General features: G+C 42.9%; 1 protein-coding gene across 1 annotated transcript in view; it reads left to right on the top strand.

Annotated features, from left to right (window-relative positions):
- The first annotated feature begins 1254 nt into the window (after positions 1-1254).
- Positions 1255-20069, top strand: part of CDC42SE2 (CDC42 small effector 2) — a 114275-nt gene continuing 95460 nt past the window's right edge. Inside the window, exon 1 of the mRNA XM_081930840.1 lies at positions 1255-1273. The gene's annotated coding sequence lies outside the window, so the exon portion shown is untranslated. The remainder of the gene's footprint in view (positions 1274-20069) is intronic.

The following is a 20069-nucleotide window of genomic DNA, read 5'->3' as shown; positions in this document are numbered from 1 at the left end:
AAAAGACATAATAAAACAACTCAATAATCTTGGGTAGAATAGTGTATCAGGTATATTTTTAAGGGTAGTTCCAAGGTATGCACAGATGGTTTTGACTCCGGACTGATTAACGTAGATCACAGTGGTACAACAATCAACTTCAAAACAAAAATAAAGTAGTATTGCCGTTAGTTCTTTATCATTCGCTGTGCTATTGCTACCTTGCTCAGCATATATTAACAGATTCTGGAGGAGGTCAGTTTTAATCCACTGATGGATGACAACAAGAAAAGTATTGGCTTGGACCTGTTTCTCACATTGGCTTTCAGATCCCTTGCCAGTGGTGTAGCGTGGGTTGTCAGCACCCGGGGCAAGGCAAGTAATTTGCGCCCCCTAACCCTGAGTGAGCCAGGTAGGGGCAGAGAGCTGCGGGTGCGAGCGCACCCCCCCCCCGATGTTGTGCCCGGTGCGGCCGGCCCCCCCTGCACCCCCCACGCTACGCCACTGTCCCTTGCTCAGTGTGGCATGTCAGAAATTAAAATGAGCCAAGCTCTGTGTGTGCTGCTGATCTCGTGGCTTCCTCAATGTGAGCTACCATCTCAGGCTAACTGTGACTTTGAGAATCAGCAGGGCATCCTGACTGTCCCCAGACCCCAATGCTCACCAGGCAAACATCACATCTCATACATCTTTGTGTGCAACATATCTAGCCAACGTGCTGTATCTGTAGCTGGTTGAGACTGATGGAAGTCAAAATCCAAAAACACCTGGAAGAAACCATGTTGGTTATCCCTTCTAGCAACACCCTGCAAAATTCCTCAGATAACTCTGTTTGCTGCTGTGGTCAATACTTCTTCATTTCCACAGCAAAGTCACCTTGAGATATGAAACCATCGTTCTTGTTTTGTTTTCCTCTAAGATGGGTTTTTCTGAGATCCTCCGGACCATCTCCCATCATCCCTGACTGAGGAAGATGGATGTTGAAGTCCAACAACATCTGGAGAGATGCAAGTCCCCCATATCTGCTCTCAGTTCACAGCAGTAAATAAAAATATCTAAGCGGCCATGCTGAAACATGTCTATTGGCATTATGAAAAAATATTGCTTGGTAGCACCTTTATGTGGGCATCATTGCTTCATTTTTTTTAACATGCTCATTAAAGTTGCACCCACACATTCTACTTGCATCGAGGGGTTTTTCTTTGCAGTATTGATTATGACTCATTTTTGCAAAGATGACAGCTCTGAATACATCTTTCATGTACCCATGAAAGGCTCCTCATCGGGTGTGTGGGTGAGTACTTCATGTAAAGTTGTAATTTTTTAAGTGTGTGTTTTCACAGACTTTGTTATTAAGAGATTAAGGGCTTTGTTACAGTACAGCCGCTGATGTAGGCAGAGTCGGCAGGCTGATTCCTGTAGGATGCTATGAAGACAAAGGCAGTTGGGGGTAGTACCAGGCAGGTTTGGTAGTGCAGGATCCATAGGTCTTTGCCCCATGTAAGCAGGGACTACCAAACACATTGCTCCAAAAAAGGAGAAGAAGAAGATGCAGTTTAGGATCAGATTTGCTTATTATGTTGAATATCTGCAAATAACAATAGTTAAATGGAAATGCAATGCAGCCTATGAAGGGCTGGCTGAACAAAATCTGGGAATGTCTCTTAGAGAATGTTATCTTATCAGAATCAGGTGATAAGAGGAATTTCTTAAAAGTTTGATCCTATTTAGACTCCTTTCCCAATCTCCTTTTCCAAGTTATTTTGAACATCCTTTTCAATTCATTGTATATCATTTCCCAGTAAGCTTTAACCTTACTACAAGACCACCACGTACGATAAAAAGAACCTTCTTTCTCTTTACATTTCCAATACTTGTAAGATGTATATATTTTTGCCAGTTTACTCAGTATTAGATACCAACGAGATATCATTTTCATATAATTTCCTCTTAAACCATAAGGTAAAGGGACCCCTGACCATTAGGTCCATCCGTGGCCAACTCTGGACCACACCCATCTTGCTTTATTGGCCAAGGGAGCCGGCGTACAACTTCCAGGTCATGTGGCCAGTATGACTAAGCTGCTGCTGGCAAACCAGAGCAGCGCACGGAAACACCATTTACCTTTCCGCTGGAGCAGTACCTATTTATCTACTTGCACTTTGACGTGCTTTCGAACTGCTAAGTTGGCAGGAGCAGGGACCGAGCAATGGGAGCTCACCCCTTTGCGGGGATTCAAACCGCCGACCTTCTGATCGGCAAGTCCTAAACCATAACATGCTGTAAATTTTATATCCATATCCATTTATGGATATATCCCCAGATATGGAGATGGAATATGGAGATGGACCAGTGTTCTGACTCCATACAAGGCAGCGTCCTCTGTTCCTATCAGCTGCCCTTGCTTTGTAAACAACAAACCCACCCTGTGGCTTCACAGTGGGAGACAGGAGTTCAGTCTTTTAAAGCTGCAGGCTACAACCAACATCTCATGCTGGAGAGAAAGGTTTACGCTCTCACCGGAGTTATTTGATCAATGGGATAACAAAACAGGAAGTGGTTGTAAATAGCCCTCCCTGTGATCCTTGGGTGAAATTTAATAAATAATAAGAATTGTATAGCTTGCCCAAAGGATTGAACAGTAATCCACAAGAAGGAGGAGAAGAGGAGTTTGGATTTGATATCCCGCTTTATTACTACCCTAAAGGTAAAGGGACCCCTGACCATTAGGTCCAGTTGTGGCCGACTCGGGGGTTGCGGGGCTCATCTTGATTTATTGGCCGAGGGAGCTGGCGTACAGCTTCTGGGTCATGTGGCCAGCATGACTAAGCCGCTTCTGGTGAACCAGAGCAGCGCACAGAAACGCCATTTACCTTCCTGCCACAGCAGTACCTATTTATATACTTGCACTTTGATGTGCTTTTGAACTGCTAGGTTGGCAGGAGCAGGGACCAAGCAACGGGAGCTCACCCCATCACGGGGATTCGAACCACCAATCTTCTGATCGGCAAGTCCTAGGCTCTGTGGTTTAACCCACAGCGCCACCTGTGTCCCTTTATCACTACCTTAAGGAGTCTCAAAGCGGCTAACATTCTCCTTTCCCTTCCTCCCCCACAAAAAAACACTCTGTGAAGTGAGTGAGGCTGAGAGACCTCAGAGAAGTGTGACTAGCCCAAGGTCACCCAGCAGCTGCATGTGGAGGAGCGGGGAATCGAATCCGGTTCACCAGATTGCGAGACTCTTAACCACTACACCACACTGGCTCATGCCAAGAGCTTATGCCAAGACCCAACATTAAGAGTGGATTTTCATGTTACGGCAACAAAGGATTTCCCCAGAGGAATGCTACAATTAATATTCACTCTTCAGCGCAATGATATAGAATAGTGAATATGCTTTAGTCCTATGATACAAATGTTGGAAAGCTTTAGGCATGTATGTGATTAGCTGATTAGCTCCGACTCCTCCAAGCCAAGTTTGCTCAGTCAGCAACTGGCACAAATGATTAGCCACCGTGTTTCCGGATATGGGTTTATTTCCCCTAAGGCAGCCCTGAATGCATTCATATGATCAAACCTTACGACTGCAACATTAAAATTTGCTTTGTTAGCCTTTTATTTAACTATTTCAGATTATATGTGGTGGAGAAGGTATTTTTACATAATACGTAAACGTTTCTGGCAAATGGCGAGATGTGAAGCATAGCCTATTCTTTTGACTCTCTACTCATCTGACTTGCTCAACAGAGGCTCTGACATGGATTTATTTATTTGCTTCTTACTTTCTGCCTCAGGAAGTGTCAGTCATAGACTTAGACATTATATGGGGAACATGCCACTGCTATTTCCATCTCGCACAGGGTTGGGTGGCATCTGTAGGGGAGAATCAGTGGGACAGGGTATATAAACCTTCTCTTCGTAGTTTGACATTTCCTTTCCATTGAAATGAAAGTGAGTTATGTAAGTTGAGTGAGTTGCAAAACCTATGTTGAATAGCAGACAGTGAAATGAATAATATAGTACTTAGGGGAAACCAAACTGCAGCAGAATGGAAACAGGGCTGGTTGTGATGTATACAGGTCAGAACAGAAATCAATGCTGCCTTACACCCCTACTTGTAAGCTGCTGCCTCCTTCACCTGCATTCCCTATTATCTCAGCAAGTTAACATCCAAGTACAGTGGTACCTCGGGTTACAGATGCTTCAGGCTACAGACACTTCAGGTTACGAACTCCGCTAACCCAGAAATAGTACCTTGGGTTAAGAAATTTGCTTCAGGATGAGAACAGAAATCGTGCTCTGGTGGCGCGGCAGCAGCGGGAGGCCCCATTAGCTAAAGTAGTACCTCAGGTTAAGAACAGTTTCAGGTTAAGAACGGACCTCCAGAATGAATTAAGTTCTTAATCTGAGGTACCACTGTAGTGGCCTTCTTCAGTGTCAGACTACAGTGGTACCTCGAGTTACAAACACCTCGGGTTACAAACACTTCGGGTTACAGACTCCGCTAAACCAGAAATAGTACCTCGGGTTAAGAACTTTACCTCAGGATGAGAACAGAAATCGTGCAGTGGTGGCATGGTGACAGCAGGAAGCCCCATTAGCTAAAGTGGTACCTCAGGTTAAGAACAATTTCAGGTTAAGAATGGACCTCCGGAACAAATTAAGTTCATAACCAAAGGTACCACTCTACTTCTCTGCCTCTGTCTCTGTCTATCTGTATCTATCTATCTATCTATCTATCTATCTATCTATCTATCTATCTATCTATCTATCTATCTATCATCTATCTATCTATCTATCTATCATCTATCTATCTATCTATCTATCTATCTATCTATCTATCTCTCACAGTTCTACAGCAACAGCAATATTGTTGTTTATGGTCAGAGGCACCAATATCCACGCAACAATGGGCAGGAGCTTGTCGTGTGCACATGATGTCACATGTGTTTTTCCTTTCAGATGTGTGACGAAATCAAAAGTGAGAAAAATAGATTTGACGTTAGATTTGTGGTCCACCAGGCATATGAAACCTTTGGCCCTCCATATATTGCTGAACTACAGCTCCCATCATCCCTACCCATTGGCCCTGTTTGCTGAGGTTGATGGGAGTTGTAGTTGAAGGGCCTAAGGTTTCCCACACCTGCTGAATGGAAATGTGTAAGCTGGTGCAAGGTTGATAGTAGAAGGAATAGTCTTTCTTACTAGCTGTGTCCACCCAGTATAAACATATGTTTTGAAATAATAATAATAGCCCTGGCAATTTTCTGCACAATCTCCTACTAAAAATTGCATTGAATAGGAGGTGCAATCAACATCCATCCCATGACATAATGTCACCTATTGTTCCTATTTAGTGCTCTGAGTCCTTAACTCCTTAAAGTGCAGCATAATTTCCTGTGATTGTTCTGGGCCAAAGTCCTGCGCTTTCATCCATTATCCTAGCTCTCCCTGCTTTGCTGCCTTTTCATTTATTTCTTGAGCTGTATTGCAAAAGTGGCCCATTCACCAAGACACCCGTTAGTTTCTTCAGCTAATTTTTGTTCCTTTTTTCAAGCCAGGAGTGGGGAACTTGTGGTTGCCCAGATGCAGACTTCTATCAGGCCCAGTGAGCATGGTCAATGGTTGGAGATAATGGCACTCATAGTCTCCATTCATGCTCCAGCCATATTTGGAAGGTCACAGTCTCCATTCATGCTTTAAGCAGAAGCCAAACTAGGCTACATCACCATCCTGCGAACTATCTATTTCACAGACCCCTTTCGGCCCCACCCCATTTGGGAGACACTTTTTGTCGTTGTTGGCATATTAGATTTCATTTGTTGGGACAGATCTGTAATTGCATAAATTCCATTTTCAATAAAGGAAGCATTTTTTAATAGGAAACACAAGAAGCTTACTACTGGAGCAATGAGAGACAAAATGGCTGGACACAACCAGATGGGACCTGGGAGACCCATGATCAAAATTTTCAAATATATATATCAATATATCATCCAAAACTGCTTTGAAGTCCGTATCGTGATATCGTTTTCATAATTTTGGACCTGGAAATATACTGTGAGTCATGATATGTGTGTGTATTATGCAAAAATCCCAATGTGTGGGAAACCGTGAAGCCAGCCAATACCTCTACATAGCTCCATCCTTATTTCAGACATTGTGATCTATTGGTATATTGTGATGTTTAGCTGGTGATATATTGTGATGCTGAAAACCAGATATCGCCCAGCCTTAGTTACAAATAGACCTAAAGTAGGTTAGGATTTTATTTATTGGTGGCAGGGATACTTAACCATTTTTTCTGATTTGAATCACTCCCCTTACCCTCAGGTTGCTCTTTCTCGCTTGGAAGGAGATATACAGGTTGGTGTTGTGTACATTCGAGTGTATGCAGTATAAAAAAATTGTTACACACCACCCCCAAGCGGTGCAAAATTCGCAGGGTTCCAGGTGCTTACCCAGGGTTCAGTTTCCTTGGAATGAGGGATAGTGGAGACACTGGTTTCTTTATGATATATGTTTTATTTACACATATATGGCCCGAGTTTACAACAGAGGGGCTCACAGCATTAACACCCCATGAGGGTCTTGCTTTTCCCATAACCACAGCCTTGGATTCCAGCAGAAATCAGGCATGGCCCTGTCTCACAGGCTTCAGCCTGCAACCTTGCTTCCAACTTCTAATTTATACACACCTCAGCTTTCAACGAGGGACACGGGTGGCGCTGTGGGTTAAACCACAGAGCTAGGACTTGCCGATCAGAAGGTCAGCGGTTTGAATCCCCGTGACGGGGTGAGCGCCAGTTGCTCGGTCCCTGCTCCTGCCCACCTAGCAGTTCAAAAGCACGTCAAAGTGCAAGTAGATAAATAGGTACCACTCCGGCGGGGAGGTAAATGGTGTTTCTGTGCACTGCTCTGGTTCACCAGAAGTGGCTTAGTCATGCTGGCCACATGACCCGGAAGCTGTACGCCGGCTCCCTCAGCCAATAAAGCGAAATGAGTGCCGCAACCCCCGAGTCGGCCACGACTGGACCTAATGGTCAGGGGTCCCTTTACCTTTACCTTTACAGCTTTCAAATCTGACCTTAGTCTTCTAACTACTAGCAAGTTGAAGGAGGGGAACCTGTCCATTTGTTGTCTGTCACAGAGCCACTTCCTTTCCTACCTTAATGGCCCATACTTAGAGGGACATTACTTCACCAGGAAGCTAGCCTGGCTATTCCAGGAACTAAATCCATGGAATTAGAATCCAGGAATTAGAAAGGGGCTCATGCATACAGCCTACCGCACCCCAAACTCCTAACAGTATGCTTAAGTGCTTTCTTTCATTAAAACAGGTTTGCGTGTTCTTTGGCAAACTCACCGTCCGAAATCCTTGTTGCGATTAAACTCACCCACGAAAATAGCAGGCAAACAAACTTTGTGCTGGTCCTATTATGGCAGTCATATGCTTCTGTTGCAACGAAGAGGAAATGTGCCTCAGTTGTTGATCAATTGCACATGATAGCCGAAAGCGGTCCATGTTTATTCCAAGTGGATGCTTAATTTCCTTTCAAAGCCCTCTCTTCCATGGTTTGGGAAGTGGGAGAGCCCCAGGGTCATTGGACAAGAAGGTTGAAACAATTGACTTGTTGCCATTGCTTCGGGGAAACTTGGAGACACAAACTATTCTCGGTCATTGCATAAGCAAGCAAGACTCTCTATTGGGGTAGCTAATGTGGTGTTCAGGGCCATGGCTGGGGTGGTGAGGTGGGCCCACGCCAGGGGCACAGGTGTTTTTTTTTGGGGGGGGACACAAAATTGGCTAAAAAATATGTCCATAAATATTGATTGTTGTCTCATAATAAATGGTTTTTAATAGAGGGTGAATTGAAGGGGGGGTTAGAGGAGAGGCAGAAAGAAGAGCTAATTTGTCCATGGCTAAGGGGTGCAATCTGAACACTTCTGCCAGGAGCGCAAGATCACCTAGCTACGGCTCTGGTGGTGTTCTCCAGATTGATATATTTTTTTAATGTCATAACATTTTTATTGTAATGAGAGATTAGTTTTCATTCACATTAACAGTCTGTAGGCTTTTGAAAGTGGTAACTGGCACATATGGGACCAGTGTATACACAGTTTATTAGGCGAATCCTCATCTTCGTTGCGTTTTCTGGATAAATACATATGGATATGGTAAGGAGCATTTCTTATTCCTTTTGGCCAGACAGTCTTGTTCAAGCTGGTGTCAGTGTGTACATCAGGAGTCCCCCATCTCCTTCCTTGCAAATTTACAGATCTCCTTGAGAGCACGAAGAGCCCACTTCTTGAAGCCCACGCCATGAATCCGTTTGTGAGGGTTTGTAGTATATTCTAGAGTAACCACCTCATTGATGGCTGATCGTCCAGATGTTGATGAATCTGCTCCCATTTGGCCTGCAATTGCTCAATACCACCACCCCACAAAAGGTGGGGTTCTCCGTTTTGTATTGTCTTTCTCAATTAAGGCCAAGGGTTGCTTCATGTCACTACTCCAGCATACAGCATTTATGGGGAAAGTCTTGCCTGCCCTTGCTTCTAACTGCATCAGACTGGCAAGATTCCTTGCTTGGAAACCAGCCCTCTCTAACCTGATGCCCTCCAGATGCCTTGGTCTCTTCCTCCTTCCATTACCTGGTCCAAAAAATCTAGAAGCCAGCAGACTGGGAAGCGTATGCGCTGGGCCGGATTTAGGTTTTATGAGGCCCTAAGCTACTGAAGGTAATGGGGCCCTTTATATGTCCAGCTGTCCTTTGTCAACAACAAATTGTCGCTGTTTTTTGTGTACAAGCACTCTTTAATATTAGATAACAGGTACAACAGCTTGGCCTACATTCAACTGTGCTGCACGGCAGTCTGCAGCTCCATGCTACGTGTTGCCCTGCAGCCAGTCCATGCAGAATGTAGGCACCTGATATATAGAAATGAGCAAACCAGTGATATTTTAGGGAGCAGGTGGAGCCCATTACTTACATCATAGGAGCCTACACAACACAAAACACGGTTGGTGTTTATATCTGAAGGCGCGTCTCCACCCCCATCGTTCTACCTGGACGCTGAGGTCCAGCACCAAGGGCCTTCTGGCAGTTCCAGCACTGAGAGAAGCCAAGTTACAGGGAACTGGGAAGAGGGTCTTCTCGGTAGTGGTGCCCTCCCTGTGGAACGCCCTCCACAGAGAACAACAACTACCAGACTTTTAGAAGACATCTGAAGGCAGCCCCATTTAGGGAAGCTTTTAATGTTTGATGTATTACAGTATTTTAATTTTTTTTGGAAGCCGCCCAGAGTAGCTGGGGAAGCCCAGCCAGATGGGTGGGGTATAAATAAATTATTATTATTATTATTATTATTATTATTATTATTATTATTATTAAATCATCATTGGCTTTCATCATTTGTATGTAGGTTTTATTTTATTAGTTTTTTATCTTATATTTTGGAAGTATCCATCCAGTTTTTTTCCCTTTAAATTTTTTTGGGGCCCCCAAGAGAATAGGGCCCTAAGCTATAGTTTGTTTAGCTTATATGTAAGTCTGGCACTGAGTATGGGTAACTTGCATTTGCGAGTTTTGGTTTGGTGTTTGCAGCCAGAGCAAATCCCAATATTAGCAGATGGGGGAGGAAGGCAAATATTCCATTTGTTCCGATGCCAGAGAGGTGGGCGTTGAATCTGAAATGGCACTCCCAAAGGGTGCTTGAAATATGGGCCAGTTAGAGGGAGGAATCTCTAATAAGACACCTGATATGAATTTCCCATCTGTCTATGCAGTCCAGTTCAGTTTAAGCATTCTATTGAAAGAACAATCCCTTTTTCACTCCATACTCATTACCTTTCATGTCTCCGACATTTTTGGACATCTTTTATGCTGTGTGAGCATGACTGTACCTTTAAAACAGGCACCACTTTTGTTGTTAAAAAAGAAAACTATTTGTCAGCTGTCTCCTAGCACACCTGACTGCCAGCTGCAGGTAAACACTAGCAAGAAACAGGAAGGATATAGCACAGTTGCTTCTTCCTCCTTGTCAGTCTCCTTGTCAAGATAAGGGTGCCTTGGATTCTGCAATTTATTTTTTCCGTGGGCAAAAGAGGTCTGAAATGAAAGCAGGCTTTTGGAATGCACGGCCTTAAACCACCAGCAGCTTGTGGCCTTATAAAGACGGCGATCTCGCTAACACCCTCTTAGTTATTTCTCTCTCGCTAGCAATATTGGCTGTAAATCAAGTCTATACCAGGATTTGCAGCTTGCTCGCTGATACAATAAAGGGAGTGCAGTAAAAACAAAAGTGAATTTTCAAAATTAAATTTGCAGCCGTGCTCACATAACCTGGAAGCTGTGGAAATTACAGTCATTTATTTCATATTCTATATGTAGCTAATTAAAAACTCTCCCCCCCTTCTTTTTTACTATATGCACCCCAAACCCAGTCATGTGAAAGGCTTCAGTCCTAAACCCACTTAAAAAGGTAAAGGGACCCCTGACCATTAGGTTCAGTCATGACCGACTCTGTGGTTACGGCGCTCATCTCGCTTTATTGGCCGAGGGAGCCAGCGTACAGCTTCTGGTTCATGTGGCCAGCATGACTAAGCTACTTCTGGCGAACCAGAGCAGCGCACGGAAACGCCGTTTACCTCCCCACCGGAGCGGTATCTATTTATCTACTTTCTCTTTGACGTGCTTTCGAACTGCTAGGTGGGCAGGAGCAGGGACCGAGCAACAGGAGCTCACCCCGTCACGGGGATTCGAAACGCCAACCTTCTCATCGGCAAGTCCTAGGCTCTGTGGTTTAACCCACAGCATCATCTAAGTTGGTTAGAACGTGGTGTTGATAACGCCAAGGTTGCAGGTTCAGGGTCTATATACAACAGCTGCATATTCCTGCATTGGTTGGAATAGATGATCTTCAGTGTTCCTTCCAACTCTACAATTCTATGATTTAAAAAAAAAGTGTGTAAGGCTGCAATTCTATACACACTTATCTGGGAGTAACTGAAATCCATACAACCTTCTTCTTCTTTGATAATAGTTTTTATTAGTTTTCAATTACAACAATCTAATAAAAGCCTCATTATAGCAATGCCAAATTCTAATACAATTAATAATACCAATCATTGAGATGCCAAATTATTCAATTTAGGTGGGCCTCCCGCATGCTAGAATTGATGGTTTGATGGTTTACTTTATTTCTGCATTCCAAAATCTTAGAAATTTCAATTACACTCCAGTCAAAATAACAATCCCTTATATTGCAACTGCAGTTTTAATGACTTCCATTCGTATTGACACATTAAATGATTTATACATCGACAGGTAAAGTATTCAAACTATATCCTTGTTCTGCCTGTGTGCGGCAATTATTCTGTCCATAATACACCTACTTCTGGTGCACCTAGGGTTGCATCTCTCAATCAGAATATAGCATCCAAATCATAGACATGCTTACTCAAAACATGGAAGCAAAGATCTTGCTTTCAACAGAACTTTTTTTTAAGGGCAGAACTGCACTCATTCTCAAAGTCAACTTTGCATAGCAATGGTTGGGAAGCATTTGCATGTAGGAAGCAGTGGGCAGAAGGGGATGTTTTAACTTCCTCCCTGCGTGCTATTTTCCCTTCCATCTCCCACAAACTTTCCCCTGGCTACATTTCTTTGCTTGACCAGAAAATAAATGCTGGCATTTGCTGGTTGAAAAGGAAGAGTTACAGAAGAAAAGCAACTAATGCAAAAAAATTACACTCTCTCTCACTTCCCTCCTACAAATTCAAGGGAAGCTCTGTGGTAAAGCGTCGCCGTTGCATGCAGATGTTTCAAGGTGCAATCCGAAGCATCTCAAGGTAGGCTAGGAATGCCCCCCATCTGAAACACTTGAGAGACACAGCCAGCCAGTGTAGATAATATCAAAACATGGTGGACCAATGGGCTGACTCAATATAAGGCAGCTTCCTAGCCCTCTCTACCTTGCAACAAGTTGGTTGGCAATACCATGAAGCTCAACATCAAAAAAACCAAGATCATGGCCACTGGGCCCATCACCTCCTGGCAAACAGAAGGAGAAGAAATGGAGGCAGTGAGAGATTTTACTTTATTGGGCTCCATGATCACTGCAGATGGTGACAGCAGCCACGAAAATTAAAAGACTCCTGCTTCTTGGGAGAAAAGCAATGACAAACCTAGACAGCATCTTAAAAAGCAGAGACATCACCTTGCTAACAAAGGTCTGTATAGTTAAAGCTATGGTTTTCCCTGTAGTGATGCATGGAAGTGAGAGCTGGACCATCAAGAAGGCTGATCACCAAAGAATTGATGCTTTTGAATTATGGTGCTGAAGGAGACTCTTGAGAGTCCCATGGACTGCAAGAAGATCAAACCTCTCCATTCTTAAGGAAATCAGCCCGGAGTGCTCACTGGAAGGACAGATCGTGAAGCTGAGGCTCCAGTACTTTGGCCACCTCATGAGAAGATAAGACTCCCTGGAAAGGACCCTGATGTTGAGAAAGATGGAGGGCACAAGGAGAAGGGGATGACAGAGGACGAGATGGCTGGACAGTGTTCTCGAAGCTACCAGCATGAGTTTGACCAAATTGCAGGAGGCAGTGGAAGACAGGAGTGTCTGGCGTGCTCTGGTCCATGGGGGTCACGAAGAGTCAGGCATGACTAAATGACTAAACAACAAACCATGATTTCTACCAAACGTGTTGTTTCACCAAAAGGAAGCATGTTGTTTGAGACATGGTCTTTGTAGAGTGTTTAGCAACTCTCCATATCAGGCTACCAAACATGTTGTTCAGTTGCAAGCAATTGTGGTTTGACGCGCAAGTCTTTCCAAAGTATATGGCAACTTTTTGCATAGGGCTGAATGTAGTTGTTTCGTTCCATCTGAATTAACTGGAAATGTGTGTGTGTCATTATTACATAATTGGAAAGGTTTGCTTATCTTCCTCTTTCCTTCTCCCATTTTCCATTTGAATAACGCCTTAACAGATAAGAAGACAGAAGAAAGCCCAGGGCCTGTTATCTGTTTATCTATTTTAATAAAAATGTCCTTTACCGCACCTAGACAGTGAAAGGCACTTTATAAATAAACCAACACTGAAGCACAGAGCATATATGTGATTACAATATGATTTTCAGGTATTGAGAAAAATATTATTTCAAAGTGAAATTTGTACATTGTTTCAATCAATCCAAAGGTGATTTTCATTTCAGATTGTACTCTTTTTGCTTGAATGTTTAAAACATTTAATAAACTTTAAAGCTGTATTTCCATAGATTCAAACTTGTATGAGAGGCTTCACCTGTGTTGCAGTGACTGGGCTGTGAACACCTGAGGTCTGAGCATCACTGGTAAGCATTGCTTGGGGAAAAGAATATAGAAAGTTCACCCAGACACATTTTCAGGTAATAAGATTGCGCTTCCAAAGACTATACCCTTTTCAGACCAGACAGCACTGGTGTTTTGAAGCTGCATTTCTATACATTGATATATTATTTTAGGGGAGGGGCTACTATTGACTTGCGAATATTGCCGCAAGTTATCAAGTTACACCCTAGAAGGAACTTTGCCCCGTGTCAAAGCAGCTGCCGTATAAAATGTGTTTATCGCTTCTTGGCTGAAATGATTCACCGCGTTCTCAACCCAGTGTTCCTGTAAACGAAGGCAATGTATAGTTCAAGCTCTGGACTTGTTAGTTCCCTAAGCAGAAAGAGAGTTTGCAAAGGATGCAGGGTCTGCTATTTTGGAGCAGCTGTAAAAAACAACAAAACAAATAGGAGTTCAATTAATCTGGCCTAGAAAAATGATAGCTGATAGAGAGCCCTGCCCTGCTCCATTGACTGGGTTGTAATGAGGAGCTTGCCTGGGAGGCACTATTAAAGGGGGCGGGGAGAGAGGCAAGCTCTTCCACCTGGGCCCCATATAAGGAAGAGCTGTTCCCTATATATTTACTCTTGCTTTCACTTGCATTTTTTGCAGGGGCTGCCCTTTGCTTTTCGGGGCAGGAACATCAATGTGTTTGGTTGTTTGTTGTTGTTTTAAGTTAAGATTTTGCTATCTTTTCTAAGTCGTATGGGTGCATTTGAATTTCGCACTTCTGCATTATTCTGCAGGAAGCACCTTGGGTGCCCTTTTTTTTGGCTGAAAGGCACAGATAAACAATAAATTAAATATATTCTAAATTCTAGACGATGTTATTTGTTTTGGAAAGGGCTAATATATCGCCCTCTCATAAAATATCAAACTGGCCTGCGGCAATATATATATAAAAAACACTCCAGTACAAAACAATCATTAAAATGACTGGCAACTCAAGGACATTTCAAACAACTGCAAAGGCCTGTGAGTATTTAAAAAAAAAACTCTTCAAGATACACCTGAAAGTCACAAGTAAGGTACGCCCATGCCATGCACACATGTGAATCTGCCACTTCAGTCTCTGGTATTGCCACTGAATTTTCTGATACCATCTCTCTCTTAGCCTTTGCACCAATGTAACACCCCTGCTGCTAAAAATAAGGAAAGGTGTCTCTCAAGACCGCCGCATGCCACCTGTTGAACATCCAGAATATATTGTTTCAACTGATAGCCAAAGCATCGTGGGTAGATATGGCAGCCTTGGGTGATATTGATCTTGCTCATAAAGCAAATCAATAGTTCTCTTCCCATATATGCAGGGCCAGATTTAAGTTTGATGAGGCCGTAAGCTACTGAAGGTAATGGGGCCCTTTATATGTCCAGCTGTCCTTTGTCAACAACAAACTGTTGCTGTTTTTTGTGTTGAATATATGCTATATGGTAATTTATGGACCTAATTGATATCTAAAGCCATTTGCACATGCAGAATGTAGGCACCCTATATATAGAAATGAGCAAACTAATGATGTTTTAGGGAGCAGGCTAGCAGGCAGGGCCCATTATTTACATCCTAAGAGCCTACTCAACACAAAACACTGTTGCTTTATGTAGGTTTTATTTCATTTGTTCTTCATCTTATATTTTGTAAATGTACATCCCAGTTTTTTTCCTTTAAATTTTTTGGGGGCCTCCAAGAGAGTGGGGCCCTAAGCTATAGCTTGTTTAGCTTATACGTAAATCCGGCACTGCATATATGTCTCTGTCTCCTTTTTTAAAATTTTGTTTGTTCATAAGGGAAGCCATCACGTTTGGTAGCTGGGGGGGGGGAGTATCAAAATTAGCCAGAAAATTGGCTGCAAGTCAAAAATGTCAACAATGCCTGAGTCACCATAAATTGTCAACACAACTGGCAGTCCAATAATTAAGGAATGGGGTAACAGATTGCCTTCGCCGGGGCCAAAATATATTTCCCAGCCGGCTTGCAGTGCCACATATCCATTAGGTAAATTTAGTTTTGTTTGCGGGTCTATAAATTAAATATCTAGTTGAATCAGGTGGATAAAGTACAGCTCCAAGGGTGAATGGAAGAATGGAGAAAGCCAGTCCTGTGTAAGGGTTGGAGTGTAGGGCTGGACAGGGGCTCACATTTTGCTGGCCATAGAGCTCCCTGGGTGAACTTGGGCCAATCTCTCACCTTCCTCCTTACCTGCTTACCCAGGGGTAAGCCCCACTGAAGCCAATGGGATTTAGTTTTAAGTAGATGTGCTGCCAGATGCACTGTTTAAAGCATCCCCTGTGAAAACTATCTACGTATCAGAAAGTGCTGGTCTCTGGATCAAACAGGTGGTTAGGCTTTACAGCTGTACCATGGGTCTCAAACTTAATCCATTCCGGAAGTCCGTTCCAAAACCAAAGCGTTCCAAAACCAAGGCACGCTTTCCCATAGAAAGTAATGCAAAACAGATGAATCCATTCCAGGCTTTAAAAACACACACCCTAAAGCAGCAATTTGACATGAATTTTACTATCTAACGAGACCATTGATTCATAAAATGAAAGTACAGTAATAATCAATGTTCTGTACTATAAAATAAATAAGACAGTATTGTAGAAGATAAAAATTAAAATTATTATTTTTTTCTTACCTGCACTGATGATGGTCATTGTTTGAGTGGGGGGCTTTTATCCATTTCCACAGTCACACAATCCATCAATCATAAAACGAAAAACAAGCCACAGACACAAAAATGAAAAATCCACACAAACAAAAACAAAAAAGTAGCAAAAACAAAAGCACCAAATATCACCTCAGAACACTACAATTAGAAATAGAAGGCTTTAATTAGGATGGGGGGCCTTTAATTTGCTGCTTAAGGGTAAAACAGGAGCAAATAAGCCTTAATTTGGACGAAGGGGACTTTAATTTGCTGCTTAAGGGTAAAAACGGGAGCAAATAAACCTTAATTACTATGCGGGGGACTCAAAATTGCTGCACAACAGTAAAAACGGAAGCTCAGGATCACATTCAGCTTCTGGGGCAAAGTTCGAAAACAGGAACACCTACTTCCGGGTTTGCAGCGTTCGGGTTCCGAGTTGTTAAGGAACTAAGCTGCTCAATAACCGAAGTACCACTGTAATAAGGCAAATTTATACAAGTAGTAAAATCAGATGAAAGATTGGTTAAACATTTACCATGCTTTAATAAAGCGGATGGACCATTTTGTTTGTATATAATGGGTGTTAACAGGTAATCCCCCCAAATATTCCCAAAATATTAATCACTGTTAATTCTAGTGGAACTAGAAGAGCTCAAGAAACAGACTGCAGTGATTTTTAAAAATCTGTTAGTAATAGTCGATGACACCTAAGAAGTGGATGCAAAGATCTTAGTTTATTCCCACCAGGGATTTGAGAATGTCTTGGGCTACAAAGGCTCAAAAGGTTGTGAAAATATACCCAGAAACACTGCATTATAAAACTAGGATTGGGTTTTCATTTGAGTAGATGCCGGAAGTATTATAAATATGTTAAACATCAACCAACTTGATGGCTGTTTCTTATCTTTGAGGGTTAATTCTGCTTTGGAGGTCAAGAATATCAAACAAATATATATATTTATATTAATTTACCCAGAATAAGAAGTAATATTTCTAGACCATATCCCTGAGGAGGAAGGTTTGGGGAAGTTGCATAGGTAAAATACAGATTTCTGTGGAGTCACTAATTTGGCCCCGATTCAAAATAACTTACTGTACTATACACTGCATGTCTCTTCAGAAGCAAGTCCCATTATGATCAGCAAGGTTTACTCAGAGATAAATGTGGCAGTTCTATTGAACTTCAATAGTATGTACTTCTGAGAAGACATAGATAGAACTGCTTTATTATTTATAGTTTTTCTACCCACTTTAAACTACCATTTTCTCATTATTTATTTTATTCTAATAGTTTATGTTTGCAGCAGGGAGAGCATAATGCATCAGTGATTGTTAGCACAGAACTAGATGGTTCTGCTATATTATTCATTTTCTCACATTTATATTCCACATTTTCCTTCTCCCGTGGAATCCGGCATTCATTCATGCGGTTCCCAAGAGGTCTCCTTACCCCAGTCACTTACCAGATGCAAACTCGCTTTATTTCTGTAACGTGGTGTGGTTTCATGTGCCTTTAAACCACAATTTGCTGTTTTGGGTGGTAGATGGGAATCCCATTCATAAACAACGAGTGCTTTTCTGTCTTTAGTGTCTGCTCACTGAAATTCTCTGAAACCACTCAAATGATTTGCAACACCAACGAAGTGTCGAGTTTAAAGCCTGTGGCAATATTTATTCCATTGAACTTACCGGTAATGAAGGTTGCTGGTGGAGATTAACTTTTCAAGGTCTCAAGTCCATCTCTCTACATGATTAGTAGTTTCCTAACGCGGGTGGCGCTGTGATCTAAACCACAGAGCCTAGGGTTTGCCTATCATAAGGTCGCGGTTTGAATCCCCGCGACTGGGTGAGCTCCTGTTGCTCAGTCCCTGCTCCTGCCAACCTAGCAGTTTGAAAGCACGTCAAAGTGCAAGTAGATAAATAAGTACCGCTCCGGCGGGAAGGTAAACGGCGTTTCTGTGCGCTGCTCTGGTTTGCCAGAAGCAGCTTAGTCTTGCTGGCCACATGACCTGGAAGATGTACGCCGGCTCCCTCGGCCAATAAAGCGAGATGAGCGCCACAACCCCCGAGTCAGCCATGACTGGACCTAATGGTCAGGGGTCCCTTTACCTTTAACTCTTACTTGCTCTACACCAGGAGTAGGCAACCTAAGGCCCGGGGGCCAGATGCAGCCCAATCGCCTTCTGAATCTGGCCCGGAGACGGACCGGGAATCAGCGTGTTTTTAATTGAGTAGAATGTGTGCTTTTATTTAAAATGCATCTCTGGTTTATTTGTGGAGCATGGGAATTCGTTCATCCCCCCCCCCAAAAAAAATATATAGTCCAGCCCACCACATGGTCTGAGGGACGGTGGACTGGACCACAGCTGAAAAAGGTTGCTGACCCCTGCTCTACACCTCTGTGATGTGAGAGAACCTAAGACTCAACAGGCCAGGGCCAGCTCTGCCATTAGGCAGAGTGAGGAAATTATCCACTCCAGCCACTCTTCCCAAGCTATTTCCTTGGGTTGGAGCACAGAGCTATGTGTGCTTCAGACCTCTCAGACACCTCATAAAGCAGCCTGCTTCTTTCAGATACACTTGATTGGATGTACAGTGGTACCTCTGGTTAAGTACTTAATTCGTTCCGGAGGTCCGTACTTAACCTGAAACTGTTCTTAACCTGAAGCACCACTTTAGCTAATGGGGCCTCCTGCTGCTGCCGTGCCGCCAGAGCCCAATTTCTGTTCTCATCCTGAAGCAAAGTTCTTAACCTGAAGCACTATTTCTGGGTTAGCGGAGTCTGTAACCTGAAGCGTATATAACCTGAAGCATATGTAACCTGAGGTACCACTGTAATGTATTTTTATACTGCTTTCCATTCAAAAGGAAACCCAAAGCATCTTACAATCAGAGGCGCTGAGTTGCATGTGTGTGCCATCACAGGGGTGCCTGTTGCATCGGGAAGAGGCCAATAATGGGAGGAGGCACACATCAAATCATAATGGCAATGACTGGGTCTGCACAACACAATCTTCTGCTCAATGTCATTATTTGTAGCACAGGAAGGGGGCTTTGGAGGGTTCTGATAAAATAAAGGAGTCTCTTTGATAGAACAATGAGAACACAGCCATTGCAAAGAAACACCACTTTCTCGAGCATCGGCAAGCCATTCTAAATATTTCTGAAATGACCCTTCCACACAAAACTCAAAAACACACTCAGGCAAACCAAACACAAGCCTTTGGGGCTGCTAAATAGTGAGTCTGAGAGCCATAAGCCTGGCCGGAAACAGCATAGAAGAGGAACGTCCCATCACCTCACCATGCCCTTGCGGAAAAACCCCAGGCTGCCAAGGTAACAGACTCCCAATGGGTTGGCTGACCGAAACACCTCTTCAGACCCCTGAGCCTATGCCCAGCTCTGTGCAAAAGAGAAAGTGCAGTTTAAACCATTTGAGAAAAGGTGGAGAGAGGACCGCCCACTCTGGGAAGTTTGCACTTCAATGTGCCACAGGGGGGCACTTGGAGGCAGTACCAGTGTCAGATTATTTTATGCTATAAACAAGACTAACAACTTGCACCCCACCCCAAATGGCTAACTTCAATTGTCCACACCTGTCCACACCACAACTGTCATTTCATTAAAAAAAATAATGAAAAGCCCCAAACTTACACCTCTTGCTAGATTACAAACTTACAACTTGCTAGATTTATATTAAATTGCAAGAATAAGTAACACAAGAATCTTTGATTATCTTTCTCAAATACAAAAGAACATGTTTTTGCACACAAATCATTTCGAATAATATTGTGAATTGTGGTGTTAAAATTTAAGTCTCTTAAGTTTCAACTTCAGGCACATCAAAATCTCACTTTGCATGCCTTTTGCTTTGCAAATGTTGTCACCAACTCCAGCTGTTCAAGTGCAGATGCTTGGGGCATGTTCAGTTGATACATCTGCCAAGCGAACTAGTCTCTTTTGCAACATTGTTGAGCGTATGTAAGTTTTTATAAGATTGAGCTTTGACAAGCTGAGTTTACCACTTGCCACTGAAACAGTCTCTTCTTCTGCAGACTTAGTA

Source organism: Podarcis melisellensis (assembly GCF_964234715.1).
Source record: "Podarcis melisellensis genome assembly, chromosome: 11".
NCBI lineage: Eukaryota > Metazoa > Chordata > Lepidosauria > Squamata > Lacertidae > Podarcis > Podarcis melisellensis.
The sequence above is the reverse complement of the archived record's forward strand: the minus strand, read 5'-3'. Positions and strand labels throughout refer to the sequence as shown.